Consider the following 16,743-nt stretch of genomic DNA (forward strand, 5'->3'; position numbering starts at 1 on the left):
GGGATAGAGTGAAGATGTTAGAGAAAAAGTAGATACTTGTGATACTAATATCCTGAAAACACTGGTCATGTTTGGAGTCCAGAAGATTGAGAGAGAGGTGAAGTTTAAATTGGAGTAAAGTAGAGGAGAAAGGAACATAGGGGAATAAAGATTAGAGTTGGCAAAAGTAGGTAAACCTGATGTGTTTTTCGCCCTAAAATAGTGGGGTCTCATGATGGTGTTGGGAGATAAAAGGAAACAATATTTCTAAATTGATTGCTAAAGCTCAATTACGATGCAAATTTTCAATGTTAGGGAATATTGAAAACATTCTGTAGACTCAAAAATAGAATAAAATTAAATTTAAAAGACAGGGAAAGCAACTGGTGGAGGTCATCCAAGGTTGAGAGTTGATGAGTCAGGCAGAAAGAAGAATCAGAGAGGCCAACTGAAAAAATTGGCTGTGGATACAAGGCTGGCTCAGAAAGCAGAGACCAGAGTCACCATTTGAGCATGTACTGGTGCCAAAGAGAACAGAGAATAAATGTTGAATTAAATGCAGAAAGAGGCAGGTAAAAAACTGGTAGAAGCAGGTAAGTGCTGAATTAAAGATCTCAGAAAGAAAAATGTTGACTTAGGCTGATAAAGTTCACTCTGTGTCTCAGGAATGGAAAGGAATCAGATCAAGGACTCTTCAGGGTCAAAAGTGTAAGTTTTGAAGTTTTTGAAAAAGATTGCAGGGAGTACATGGAAAGGGAAGTTTTGTGCCAAACAGTTTATATAACCTGAAATAAAGTGCAGGGTGTGGAAGAAAATAGCAGTGATTTTTAAGGAAGGTCACATAGCGGGAAATAATGGCCTTAAAGTGATAAAAATAAGAGGTGCTTCAAAGGGCAGGTTCCTTCCTTCCAACTGTTATGTTATCATGTGAAAGTAGAAACATGTAAAAATAAAGTAAAATAAAATAAAATGTTCCTCTCTTTAATTTACACCATACTTGCTCACACAGCTTGTCCATTGATCAAGAAATGGTGTACAAAGGAAAGACAATTCTCATACAAGCTTACCTATCAAGGCCAGTGGGAGGTGAGACCTCCAGGGAAAATGATAATGGGAACTAAGATTCTTTGTGAGAGATCAATGTTTACATTAGATGAAAAATAAGCATGAAAAAAGATAATTTGTCTTAGAGAAGAGGTAGGTGCATCCCTAGGTACAATGGAGCAGAATAGTTAAAGGAAAAAACAGTTCAAGTTCACAATGCAAAGAAGTAGGCACAGATGCAGACATAAAAGCACAGTGCACAATGCCAAGCCCAAACCCTACCTTGTGAATGGAGTATCTTTGCGGTAGAGTTTCCATAGACTATCTCATTTAGCCAACTATTTGGAATGTACTGGTGTTGATGTTCTTCCAATAAGGTCTGCCTGGGAAGCATCGAGGAATAAGACCAAATGGAGAAAGGACTCTCTTAACAGTCCTTTTTTCAGCCTTGGAGACGTCTGTACTACCCAGCTTGCAAGAGAGTTATGGCTATACCAGTGCTTGGAAGAATTCTGCTATCAAGCATTCAGAAGAAGTTTAGTTTTAACCAAAGAGAAGCTATAATTAAAAAAGAATCTGGCTGGATATGTTTTAACATATCTTAGAAGATACCTTGTGGAGTTTATGTCCTTAACCCAGACCAAAATATATATATATATATATATATATATATATAATTAATTAATTAATTATATAACGTCATATAATTAATTTCCTCCTCCTTATCATATGATTAATTTCATGCTGATCTGACAAACTATGAGAGCAGTCAGAAAAAAATATATTTTAAAGTAAAGGAAAAAGGATCCTGCTGCATATTTAATCATATATAACTGTATTGTCTTCTTGTTTGCTTGAATTAATCACAAGTTAAAATGGCTGTTTTACTGCTCGGATATGACAGAGTAGGGTATTTATATGCATCTTCCACTCTAGGGCTTTGTGGTAGAAGTGGTTTTCTGTATGGCTTTTGAAGGAGGGGAAGGGGGGTAATTCAGCACATGGGGACTAAGATTTTTCGTTCATGTCTCATATACAATATGAAGTGAACTATGAGATTAACCAGCCACAATTCTTTGCAAAGGTCAGCTGGTCTCAACTGATTTCATGTTCTTGCCACAAAGTAATCTTGATCTAAAATAGATTATGTGGAAAAAAATCAGATGCAAACTAATTCATTTCAAATATTTGTTTCAGTTCCAGGATAATAAACACAACCTTGACTAAGTCATTCTTTCCCAGTTGTAATCCATACTCAATTATCTATGTTGACCTTATAAATGCATTATTTTTATTCATTTCATAAACATTTGAATTTTTTGGTGTGTTTTTCTTGTTATGTTTTTTGGGGTTTTTTTGTTGCTGTTGTTTGTGGTTTTTTCCTCCTTTGGGAACTTTTGTTTGTTCATTTGTTTTTGTTTGTTTTGGCCAGAACAGTGAATAAAGGATAGATTTCAACCGGGCAGGACACAAATATGAGTTTGCCAAGTAAATTGTGAGCATGAATAAACCCACTTCTTCCTTTCCAGTACTGTACATATATATATATATATATATATATATAAACAGTACAGTGACATATATATAAAAACAGTACATTGACATATATATTTTTCTGATCATGCAAAGGGAAAACAGTCAATCAAACAGTATTTATTAAATACCTAGAATTTATTTGAAAAACAGTTATCTGGGGATTCTATATGCTCAACATTGTTATAATTATCCTGGTAAATACAGAGAAATAAATAGGGATATGGTTTCAGCCTTCAAAGTATCTCTCCCCTTGCTCAGCTGAGAAGACTAAATAATACTTGAAATAACAAGGAACAATTTAAGATAGTGGGCAACTAAGTATTAATCCGAACACAGGAGGTCAATGTAGGTTAGGATTAGAGAAAGCTCAGTGAAGGAGGTAGAACTTAAAAACTAGAGAAATGACCTTAATGGTTGTGTAAGACCTATATAGCTGCAGTGGGAAGTAAAGGCAGGAGGAAGTCATGAGAATAAGTAACAAAAGCAGCAGTAAAAATAGTAAGAAGGAGCAGGAGGAAAGAGGACTTTCACTGAATGTTTATTATGCTCTAGGAACAAGGATGGGTGTATTATAGAATCTATAATATGTGTGCTATTGCATTCTAAACACTTTCATCTTACGATTCTTGACCTACAGCGAAGCATCTTTCAGTATTTCTCCATTGCGGTGATACTCCTTGAGCCACCCATATCCCTTCCTGGGTCCTCTTTCCAGCCAGCACCACTCATTGACAAGAATAACAGACAAAAGGAAAGGAGAGTAGAACTGGGCACTCCCCTTGGCACTCTTCTGTGCTCTGTCTTGTATTATTTTTATCTTTCTGTAATCAGGAAAACCAAGTCCTCACTGCTTCTCCCAGCCCCATAAGATAACCACTGTTTCTCTCTTTTGAGACTGTACTATATTTGTTCCTGCCTTCTTGCACTTCACCACAGCTTACTTCTCCAGAGTTGCATTCCCTCACATTTCTGTATGTTGGGAAAATTTGAGGGTTGGTGGTATCCTAATATATGATGGTTTCTAAATTATGTTTACACTTTAAGAGGAAATCTATTACTTAAGCTCAAAAGAAAGAGTAAGGTGAGGCTGTCAGCAACAAGAATAAACACAATGTTGCTTATACCTTTCTTAGAATGGAATAGAAAGAGAACATTTCTATGCCTCTCAAATCAACGAGATAGAGTTACACAATTACCTCATCATAAAGCCAGTTAGGCCATGGAAAAGGTTATCTCCACATTGTTAAAGATAACTGGACATCAGTGGGGATTGAACCTATGACCCAGACGCTTTAGCCCTCAATTTTAATGACAAAAAAATACTATAACCAGGGGTCAGCTAAATCCCGTATCTATATACTGACTGTACAACTCTCTCTAAAGAGCAGCAGACATGATTATCATTTGGATTACATCTCTTTCTCTTTTTGAGAAGGATGTGAAGGTAGGAGTTGGGGGTAAAACAATGAGTTAATATGTGGGATAGTATTATGGGCTCTGTTCTACTTACAGATCCAGTACTAATTGATTCATGACTTGGGTCATACAGCTATGTTGGTCTAGGTGAGAATTTTTACCCAAATATTGGGATATAGTAGACAAACCTAAGACAAACTGTACAGAAGGGAAAAGTGAATGTTCCACTTCAGATATGTTACTGAAACAGGAGGGAAGGAGGCAGAGCACCACTTTTGAAAGAATGACATAGCCTGAGGACATGACATAAACTGATTACAACCAAATGGGTCTAAGATGGAAGACAAGTCGACTTCCACTAGACCTTGAGCCTCAGTATACGCTCACTGTAACACATCAGCAAGCTAAATGACACACCCACAGGTGCCATGACAGTTCCAAGACCGAACAAAAGGATCAAAAAGTGGGTGGTAGTCCAATTCCTGGAAATCTCTGACCCCTCCTGAAATAGCTGGAATACTCCTCCCACTCATTAGCTTGTGAAATTACCCACCCCTATAAAAACTGACAACCCCATACCCTGGTGCCTTTCTCACCTTCTGAAGATGGCCCACACTCTGTCTGTGGAGTGTGTTTCTCTCTAAATGAATCCACTTCTTACCTATCCCTTTGTCTCTCACTGAATTCCTTCTGCGATGAGACATCAAGAACCTGAGCTTCATTAAGTCCTGAAACCAGGTGTGTGATCTCAGTTGTAAGACTGTGGGCTTTGGCTGTGTTCGAGTCCCAGCTGCGTGGGTTCAAGTACCAATCTGAGATACATGGTTTCAGCTGACAACCACGAAGGGCCAGTAATAAGATAAGACAATGTTGAAGGTTAAGTCTTGGTCTTAAAGAGGCCCATGGGATGCCGCAAGTCAGACATACTGGGGAAGACGCTCTGCCAATGTCTGCTCATTTTTGACTGGCGGGTCAACTCCTATACTTATGCACGTCGAACAGCAGGTCCAAGACAGAGGACATTTTAACTGACCCACCCTATAGGGCCATGGATCCCGGATGAAAGTGGATCCCTCCTCCCCCGAGGCACAGGCCCTTTGGCTATGCATTTCATAGTCTAGTCTGACCCAGACATCAGGTGCAAAATTCAGAAAGCGTCTGCCGGTCCTCAGACTCCAGTGGATGATTTGTTCCAATTAGCTTATCAGGTTTTCAGTAATAGGGATATGGCCAAAAAGCCGGAATGCACCCAGAGAAATATGCAAAAGGTGCAAATGATTGCAGTGGCTTTGTCCACTCAAAGACACCAAAGGGGAAGTCAGCTTTTCTGGGCCAATCTAGCCCTGGTAGACCACAAGGCCCACGGGTACCCGTAGAAGGCCATTGTACCCTGTGCAAACAAAAGGCACTGGAGGGAAGATTGTGATCAATGTGCCCTTTGCAAACAGCCAGGGCATTGGAAGAGAGAATGCCCCAGATGCCAGAGAGCGATGGGGGCCCCTTGGCCATTGATGGTTTTGCAATCAGAAGACTGAAGGGGCCCAAGTCCAAAAGTGGCTCTGCCTAGAGATACCATCTACATAACTAATGTCGAGCCTTGGGTGGTCACTGATGTGGTTGGCCACTTGATAGAATTTCTTATAGACACTGGTGCAGCCTTCTTGGTCTTAACCCAAAGGACTGGAAACCTTAACAATCATAAGGAATACATAATGGGGTTGTCAGGGAAGAGACAGGGGCACGCTTTCTCAGAACCCCTTTGTGCAGGATCAAGGGCCAGCTGTTTTTACATTCTTTTCTGTTTGTGCCTGACTGTCCCATCCCTTTAATGGGAAGAGATTTATTAACTAAGTTAGGGACCACTCTGTTTCTCAAGGGGCAAGGGAATTACCCTCATCACCAAATGGTTCTAACAAAAAGCAAAAAGGAACAGATAAAATCTGAAGCTAAAATAGAAGCCTTAGTAGACCCTAGAATGTGGAATATCAAGGTTCCAGGCTTGGCCAAAGATATCCAGCCAGTGATTATTAAGTAAAAAGGGTATATAGTATCTAAATATAAAGTACACATTGCTTAAACCTAGAGAAGATCCTCAGAAATGTTTGTAAGTAGATTACCAAAATAGGAGGCCCCTGGTCTGACTAAACTGACCATAGCTGATAATCAGAGCCTGATAGGAATTTTGGAAGAGGCCTTCTCCCCTCAGCTAAATGAGGAAAAGTAAAACTTTCCAACATAGGTGAATGGGTATGTCAATCCTTCAACATCATTGAGGTAACCACCCAATTCTTTGAAAAAGAAAACAAAACTGTCCTTGTTTTACAAATATAGTCTTTACAGGACTACAGGTGTGGCTCCAAAAATAATCCAAAACCCACCAATCCTTCTATGCTCCCCAAACCTTCCCTATTTATCTTAAGAGGCTTGTAACTATTAAACAAAGGGGAAACAAAGTCATCCTAGGAGGAACTTGCCTGTACCTTTGAGATGCAATTGTCCTATCTGGTCTTCTCAGGAATGCTTATCTCTGCCATCTTTTTAAATGCAAATTTTAAAAAGAGGGTAAAGTCATTTAGAACTTGACTTGTGAAGGATAAATAGAAATCTTAAGTGTCTTTTCTGTAAACACTAGTAAAAAGGGTTTAGCCATCTAGGTAGGTGACCTTGATTTGTTCCATCTGCTAGAAACCCAATTTGAGTCCAACCCCTTGTGGATTTTATGTGGTACCTGACTCAGGGCTGAAATTTTGGAATGGGAACTATGAGGCCTCTGTTTTTCTGTGTGTTCACATGTATCCATATGTGCGTTGTAGGTGTATGGTATTGCCAAAAATTAATTCGTAAAAGAGCTCTACTTAATTGGCTTTTTAAAAATTTAAGCACTAATATAAATACTCAGAAATAAAAAACAATCTGGCCAGAATGTATTTCAGTTCACGTCATCTGAAAAATATTCAGTACTAAACTGACATCTGGTACTGAAGGTGGCTTTAAGCTTGTTGGTTTGATTAATACAGACATATTAGAGTCATCAGTGATCAATGTCAAGTATAATACTTCTGTTGTACCTAGGTTTATTAGAGGTCAAATAAGACCTTACTCTATCAGTTACAAATTTGTCAACAAGAAAAGTAACTCAATGTGAAAAAAAACTTTTAAGAAAAGTAAAATATGTGTTTTTAGTAAAAGGTGTGAAGAGCGAAAAGTACTGAAAAGAGCTATGCATGATCAGGATTTTCTAAGATTGGATTGAATTTAGTTGGGTAAATGGATTTTGTTAGGAATGGGCTAGAACAAGATTGGATTTGGTTTCTCCCTCCTAAGTAGTCTTGAAATGTTGCTTTTGACAACAGATTGTGTGAGTTTCTTTGCCTTTAAGTGACTTGTATTTGCTTTTGAGATCTTTCGTAACTTTGGTTAAGGAATAAGTATTGTCTCACAGTGACGTATGATCTTATTTGACCAAGTGTTTTAAAACTTTTTGGAAAACTTACCACATATCAAATTTTAATTAAGTTTCTTTTGAGTTCCAGCTAACTTTGGGGTACTTTAGAGGTCCTCTGAGGTATCCTAAACAGAAATATTTAACTAAGATTATTTGGTATGTTAAGTTAAATGTAATCATTCATAATTCTGGTATTGTAGCCAAGTTTCTTTATCAGTTACACTCTAATCAGATGTTTATCCATGCCTTTTAAGTCTTTTGTCATTTATAGATATTTTTGTACTCTGATGCTGTTACAAAAAAGTGCTTCATCATCAAGGAGATTCATAGAAAGGCTATGGAAACAATTAAAACAGTTCCACACCAAGATGATGGCTATGCGAGGATTCCAGCCCATACTGACTTAAAACAAGGAGCTGCCCTGCCCCTTGGGCCCCTAGATCAGGCACCCAGAAATTTTTAGTCCCTGACAGGCAGGGTTGATGCCCTTATTCAGCCTTGAAGCAGCTACAGAAGACAGACCATCACCCTTCTGCTTCCCATAAGAATATGGGAGTAGAGCTTCCCTGGTGGCGCAGTGGTTGAAAGTCCGCCTGCCGATGCAGGGGATGCAGGTTCGTGCCCCAGTCCAGGAAGATCCCACATGCCGCAGAGCGGCTAGGCCCGTGAGTCATGGCCGCTGAGCCTGTGCATCCGGAGCGTGTGCTCTGCAACTGGAGAGGCCCACAACAGTGAGAGGCCCGCGTACCGGGAAAAAAAAAAAAAAAAAAGAATATGGGAGTAAAATCTCTGAGGGGGGAATGAAACAGGAGGGAAGGAGGCAGGGCACAACCTTTGAAAGAGTGACATAGCCTGAGGACATGACATAAACTGATTAGAACAAAATGGGTCCACGATGGCAGACAAGTCAACTTCCACTAGACCTTGAGCCTCAGTACATGCTCACTGTAACACATCAGCAAGCTAAATGACACACCTACAGGCACCATGACAGTTCCAAGACGGAACATAAGGATCAAAAAGTGGGCAGTGGTCCAATTCCTGGAAATCCCGCCCCTTCCTGAAATAGCTCCCACTCATTAGCCTGTGAAATTATCCACCCCTATAAAAACTGACAACCCCATACCCTGGTGCCTTTCTCACATTCTGAGATGACCTATACTCTGTCTGTGGAGTGTGTTTCTCTCTAAATAAATCCACTTCTATCACTTTGTCTCCCACTGAATTCCTTCTGCGATGAGACATCAAGAACCTGAGCTTCATTAAGTCCTGAAACCAGGTGTGTGATCTCAGTTGGAAGACTGTAGGTTTTGGCCGGGTTTGAGTCCCAGCTGCATAGGTTCAAGTCCCAGTCTGGGTTTTGGCCAAGTTCGAGTCCCGGCCGCGTGGGTTCAAGTTCCAATCTGAGGTGCACGTTTTCATTATCAAGCTACATATTTTCTTTTGAAAGATGTGTCTACCTCATGGATTCAATTTATCAATAGCTACTAAAATACCTTACAAACATTTTAGAGTCAAAGAAAATAATATTCTTCGTACAAACGAATGATGTATAATGAAAAACAATTTTTTGAGAGCCCCCCAAGAATGAACTGCAAAGACGGTTAAAGTCACTGTTTTTGTTTAGACTTTGGGAAACTAAAGGCAAATCTTTAGGGAATCGATAATACATACCAACGGTTACATACTAAAGACCCTGTCTGAGAGCCAGACTTAGAATCCCTGATTTCAACTATTGTGGATATTTAATGATTGGTTAGAGATATTTTAGTGGTGTTTTGTCATATTTCTGGTTCTTTTTTCCTCTCTTTTTGTGTTCTTGCCTTGCCAAATTCAGCTGCTCTAATTCCAGAACAGGTGTGGGATGGCTTGGTCTTTTATCGCAGCACCACCTGAGGATCCTCACTGCCTTTGCCTCAGCAGTAATATCATTAAAAAGAAAGACTGAGAGGAAATGAAAGGAAGGAGATTTTTCTTCTCTGTAGCTATTGTTGTTCTTGGCGAGGTGTTACCAAGGCGCCTAGATATATAACACCTAAAGCTTCAATACTACAGCTTGTAAGGCCAACTGGCCCGAGGCAGGGGAACACAATCAGATTCACAGGTTGCATCAGAACGAAATTCTCCGGACCACCCAGTTCCAGGAACTGACCTGGGGACTTTGAAACCAGGCCCAGCCTTCCCGCCTTTCGAGGGGCGGGACTAACGGTCCCCCAGGATACCCGAAAAGACCACCAAATAAGGAATACCCTGCGCCCTCCCAGATTCACCACACCCCTTTCCCTTCTTCCCCTATAAAATCTTGCCCAACCCTCGCCCGGGCGCGACTTCTCTGGCCCCCTTTCTCTCGGACCAGTGAACCTCGCCCGGGAGCACTCCCTAATAAAGCTCACTTGAAGCTTTCTTCTGTTTCGTGGTGCCGTTTGTTAAGATCCGACCTTACACAGCTCACTATACCAGAGAGCAGTTTAAACACAAAAGCTCAAGTAGATTATGCTCCTTCATGAGGTGACTCATCTCACGATACATAGGGTGTGCCTCCCCTCCTCAAAAACAGATGTGGCAATATGTCACCTATAGATGCAGTGCTTAGCAAAAGCTTCGAGGCTACAGAGATTTGGTTCCTAAAATAATGCTTCACATTTCCACAGCATTTTCTTCCCATGTGTTCACAGCATTTGGGATAGGAGTGAGGGGAGGACATATCATTCCAACCATTTTGGAAAACTGTTTAGCACTCTATGCTAAAGCCTAATATAGTCATACCCTAAAAGAGAGAAATTCCACTCCTAGGTATTTATCCAACCAAAATGTTGGTAGATAATACTATTTATTGCAGCACTATTTGGGAGAGCCAAAAATTGACAACAACAAAACCCAAATGTTCACCAATAGTAGAATGGATAGATTGTGACACATTCATATAACAAGGTAATAGGCAACACTGTGAAAATGAATGCACTACACCTACATGTAACAATAGAGATGACTCATAAACATACTGATGAGTATAAAAATGCCAGATACAAAATAAGACACAAAAAAGATTCTCTTTATGTAAATTTTTTTAAAAGGCAAAACTAGTATATGGCATTAGAAGTCAAGATAGAGATTTTTGTAGAGGGGTAGTCAACGGGCAGGAGGTACGAGGTGGGTCTTCTGTGGTGCTGCTGATGCCTATTTCTTGATCTGTGCTGATTACCTGAGTGTGTTAACTTTATGAAATTAATCTAACTGTATACCTATCATTGTTCACTTTTCTGTATGTATGTTATACTCAACAAATTTACAAAAAAAAATCCAAAGAATGAGAAGGGCTTAACTCATTTTCTTAAATTATTAGGTAAAAATAAATGACAATTTTGTTTCTTTTCACAGCCTACTCAAAGATGGGGTGAAGTTACTCTAAAGCATGCTCTGGAGCCAGACGCTCTTCCAGCCAACCAGCCAATAGTTCCTTTTTTTTTTTTAATTTTTTAAAATTTTTCTCTATATTATATTCCACATTTCTTTTTTTTTAATGTTTATTTTATACTGGAGCATAGTTGATTAACTATGTTGTGTTGGTTTCAGGTGTACAGCAAAGTGATTCAGTTATACATATACATGTATCTATTCTTTTTCAAATTCTTTTCCCATTTAGGTTATTACAGAATATTGAGCAGAGTTCCCTGTGCTGTACCATAGGTCCTTGTTGGTTACCTATTTTAAATATAGCAGTGTGTACAATAGTTCTAAAGTTTAAAAATTCTAATCCAGAGGGGGAGAATTGCTGAGTCAGGGAATATGGAAACTGTTGCCCCTTCCCTACTGACTGTTTTGTGTTGGTCAGTTTAGGAATATCAGGAAAAGGAAACAAACAACTTCTCATCTTCCTATCCCAAATTTTTTCTAGTCCCAGTATTGGCTAATCAGAAACTGTCATTTTAATTAAATCTCTGCTTTCTTCTATGTAAGTAAGACCAACACTCCTCTTTTCTCTCCAGGGCACAAAATAGGCGTTGCATATAAATCAAGGCTTCTCTCTGCAGTCCTCCCACAATTACTGAAATTCCTCACGTGTTTCAAATACAAAAATGACCTTTGCATTCCTCTCTGCTGATTTCATCACTAAACAAATTTTATCCTATAACATATGTTGATGCATTTGTCAATTAATCCATATTCAATATTTATTGAGAGTCTGTTTTGTTCCAGGCATTCTGCTAGGTCCTCATAATATAACCATGAATAAGAAATCACTGTCCCTGTTCTTAAAGAACACGTTGCAGTTTTTTGTGTTGTTTAATTTTCCATGTTTGTTTATAAAATGACAGTACCACCTATCAGACATCATTTACTAAAGGTAGTGAATGAAATTTTTTCATTTCTTCAACCAAAATTGGTATTGGTGGCATTTGTACTACTGTCAGACCATATAACTGGTTAAGTTTGTTGAATGTCAGGAAAAAAATGTCTTAGGGAGTTTAAAATAACAAAGAGTAAAGCCAAGAAAGAGGCCCCTCTTATCCATTACCAAATATCCTTTTAATGACTCAAGTGTAAATGAATGAAACAGAATAATTAAATTTCTCTTAAATACACATACATTTACATAATAACAGGAAAACCTGGGTGGAACACATATTCATTTTTTTTTTTTTTTTTTTTTTTTTGCGGTACGCGGGCCTCTCACCGTTGTGGCCTCTCCGGTTGCAGAGCACAGGCTCCGGACGCGCAGGCTCAGCGACCATGGCTCACAGGCCTAGCCGCTCTGCGGCATGTGGGATCTTCCCGGACTGGGGCACGAACCCGTGTCCCCTGCATTGGCAGGCAGACTCCCAACCACTGCGCCACCAGGGAAGCCCCATATTCATTTTTAATGAAACTAAAACATTTGTTCAGAAGATGAACTTCATACCCAGCAGGCTTTTCAACTACCATCCTACTTACTCACCCACTGTGAGTGCTAATCTTGGTCTTTGAGAGAGTATATTATTTACCAATAAGCATACTTGATCACCTCAATGACTCAACAAACCCGCTATATTTTTTTCTAAGAATAAATTCTAATTTAAACTATTTGTAAATACAAATGAATTTTAAAAGTCTAACCATTAGTTATTGTTTTATACAATCAACCAGAAATCAACTCCTGTTTTAAAAATAAGAGAATTACAATTGAAACCAAAAATCACACCTGTAGATTCCAAGATTGCAACATAGTACGATTTACAACGATTTGGTAGTGCTCAGGCTTTGATTACGGTTATCACTACTGTGGAATTGTGCAAAATGAGTTGAGAAGACTGTTAAACACTCCAGTTTTAGAGAAGGGACTACATGACATTGAAGGAGTAATAAGATGGGTGTTGCTTTTTACACTCAGTGATATGACTGCCAAATAAATCAGAGATGACAATAATTTACATTCGTTCATTAATCCCCTCCCTTTTTTCTTTCAGCATTTATTATTTGCCTAACATGTGCCAGACACTGACAGGCTGTGGGTATACCAAGTGAATTAAATAAAACGCTGTCTCAGTTTTTGAAGAGCTCAGAGCCTGGTGAGGGAGACAGACATGTAAACAAATAATTACAATGCAATTTGAGAAGTGTTATAAGAGAAGAGGAATGCCCTGTTAGCAGAGAAGTTAGCAGAGATGTAATCCTCCCGGAGAGGGAGGGTGGAGGGGAGAAGGAAGGAAAGTCAGAGGAAGTTTCAAAGAAGAGATAATGTTTGAGTCTGAATCTCAGGGCTTGAGGGAAATTGAATTTAACCATTAAAATATTTGAAACAGACTTTATAATATAATACATATAATAATTATAAGAAACAGTTTCTTTTCTTCTATTACAGGACCATGTTCTCTCATAAAGTTGTTCAAAGCAATGTGACACTTCCCTGTCTTTCACTGAATATCGTGCATCAGCTAAACCTCCTAAAATTGGGTACATAGTAAATATCATAGATGATTCTTTCATCCAATTTTCAGTTTAGAAAATCCTGTCTATTGCAATATTGTTATTAGATTGAACCAATTCCATTTCTAACACCTATAAATATCTCTAATCCCAAGAGTTACAGGCAAATAGAAATGTAATTACCTTATTGAGGACAAGAAAGCTATAAACATAAACCCAGATGAGTCAACCCACTTATTTCATGCTAACATCTAATTTATTCACGTAGGCCTTGTGCCTTTCCAGGCTGCCCAGGACCTAAAAATCTTTTAGCACAAAAATCGACAAGGGACTATTACTTTTTACCAATGTTTTTACATTGTATTATTACTATTGCCACCACTCAGAGATTCTCATCACTTTTTTCTCTTCCTGTTGAAAGGCAATTTTAAATCTCTCTCTAAACCTTCCCCCAAGTCATCATCTTAAAGACGTTAACAATCATTTGTTCACAATAAAAGGAAATAGCAGCCATTAATCATCATTTAGCAATTCATGCTAAAAGAAAAAACAAGAGTTTGTAATATAATATTTAAATATGTGATCAGTAATCTTTTTTGCAAATCCATATAGACTTCCAATAAATCAAGCTATCGAAGGTATCTTCGAAGTGTCAGTTGTGTGCTGAGAACTACATCAGCTACATTAGGAAGTATTTAGAAGTGCTTACAATCAAATGTGAGGCTTACATTATATAATATACTTAAGAGAATCATAAAGCAAAATAAAGGTAAACCCTTAGGACACATGATATGAACACATGGTCCTCTCATCAATTCCTTGAAAAAGAAGATCTATCACTTAAATCAAGTTTACAGATAACACCATCCTCTCCAAGTTCCCTCACCCCATTCCTGATCTGACCTACACAAAAGTAGCTAGATTTAATTTACCCTTTTATGCCGTGGTAAATAAATCAAGGGTATACTATAAAGCTTTCAGATCAAATGTGGTCTGGGTGGAAATATTGAAAGCAGGCTTCAAAACAACCAGAAATGTGTTAAAAAGGGAGTGGGGGGCAATGTAATGGGTTCTCTGATGCAGGTGAAGTCTTGTTATAATTAAGCTTGTTAAAGCCCCAATTCCACTTCAATAAAACAGTATGAGGCTCCAGGTGGTAGCCAGCTGCTCCCCAGACCTTTTCCACGCCAAAAAAAAAAAAAAAATTTTTTTTTAAAGGCCTCAAGGTATAAGACCCTATAGGTTTGTTTTAACCACATTTCACTTGTCTAGGTAAAGCAATGTTAGATATTGAGTTATCTGAGTATTCAATAGCCAATGTCTTTCATCAGTCAGTAAGTATACCTAGATCATTTTATAAATATCTTACTCTATTCAGATGTATCAATGTGAAGAGAAACATATGGCAAGACTTTATGTAGCTCACTCATGGAAAATTGGGACATAGTTCAAGAAAGAGAACCTTTGAGAAGCTTTTATTCCTTTGGACTAAAAAATCCCTACTAGCGTATGCTCAAGCTTTCAAAGTCGCTTGTTAGGACTGCGAAATCTAAGAAAGACATGCAAGAACACATTACTAATCGTATGGATGGAAAATCTTAAGGGAAAATGATTTCAGCAAGGTCTAAGATTCCAATATATTCAGACCAAGAATTCAAATTACCTTTTCTGCATAATGGGAAACTCCTATAAATTTGCTTTTTTATTGTTATTTTGACCTATGAGTTAGCTCTGTATAGGTAACAAATCATTCACAGAAAATATTCAAAAATCTTGATGGAAGGACTAAAAATAGAACTTATTGGAATTCAAGGCTGAAAAGTAGGTAGTGGGAAAAAGTGGAAGGAGAAAAGTAGCAAAGCAGGATTTTTTTTCATTTACTCTGTCTCCTCACTCAAAGTGGTGTCTGGTTTTCCCATTACTCTCAGAAAGTTACTGAGTGACTAAAGAAGCTTCATATTTATAAAGGTAGGACACACCTTTAAGTCAAATTAACCGTTATTCTTAGTATGCTAAAACATTTGAGAAAATAGTAAGGGTGACTTGGAAACTGGAAGAAAGAGTATATTCGAATAAAAAAATATTTGCCCATTCATTCATTGATCCTTTCAGTTCATCAGTCAAAAGAATAAATATTTAGCACCTATTATGAGCCAGACACTGAATAAAATAGACAGGATCTTCTGTCCTCCCATAGTTCACAGACCAGCGGGTGATAAAATTACAACACGGAACATTATGAAGATGCAGTGCAAGCTAGGCCCTATGGAGGGGACTACAGAGGTGGCTGGCCAGTAAAGGTTCCCTGAATGTGATGACACATGCAATGAAATGTGAAGATTGACTGAGTTAATTACACAAAGTTGTGGCCAAGGTGTTAAAGGCAGAAGCAAAGAACACTCAAGTAAATACTCAGAAGTGAGAGGAGCTGGGACAAATTGAGGACCTGGAAGATGTTCAGCATGACTGAACTATAGACCCCAAAATGAGAAGGTAATAAGATACAAGACTTGAGAAGGAAAGAAGATCCTGATTGCGAGGAGATGGAGAGGCTAGCGAAGAGCATATGATGAATCAACTATGAGGTTTAGAAACAAATGACCCAAAATTGAGACTTCCTAGTTGTAAGACATTCAAAATATAGCCATAAGCCATCTGAGCCTTACTTTCCTGATCTATAAACTGATGCTACCAGCTACTTCGTATGTCTATTGTAAGGATAGAATGAGATAATGCATGAGAAATTATACATATAAAAGTATATTATGAATACAGAAGCATGCACTGGAGTAGGTCAAGGAGAATCCAGTTTGCAGAGAGACAAAGCAAGAGTAGAGAAGGAGTCTGATTTAATGATGTCCTTCAGGTCTAGGAAAGGAAATATATTTTAAACGAACTAAGTCTTTGCCCTTGCTTGCAATAGATTCTCCAAATCTCTCCTTACAAACGGGCACTCCTACATTTATTTCTACACCCTGCTTCCCAGAATTACTGGCCCAATGCCTACTTCCCTTCATTCCGCATTTAAGAATCCCTTTATTTATGCACAGCCAGCACATGGTGGCAGGTAACTCGGAAGACTGTAAGGGGAGAATGGTGGTTTCCTGACAACTTCTCCTCCCCCTACCCCCCGTCTTCCTGCGATGGGTCTCCAGAGGGAGATCTCTGTTAGAAAACTTCCCCTGATCTATATTCACTTACTCCTTAACACTTATCCAGATCCCAATTTTCATTCACCTAATTAGGGATTTATTCCTGAGGGTTAAAATTTTCTAAAACATTTGAAAGGAAGTCAGTTTGCTACTTTAAGTCTTATTCTAACATAACCAACACATGTTCTCACAAGAGACTATAACAGTAACATCCGTATGAGGAAAATGTGTTAAAGGATTTGAAATGAATCTTGTGTATACGGATGC

This window comes from Lagenorhynchus albirostris, chromosome 11 (assembly GCF_949774975.1).
Source record: "Lagenorhynchus albirostris chromosome 11, mLagAlb1.1, whole genome shotgun sequence".
NCBI classification, from domain to species: Eukaryota; Metazoa; Chordata; class Mammalia; order Artiodactyla; family Delphinidae; genus Lagenorhynchus; species Lagenorhynchus albirostris.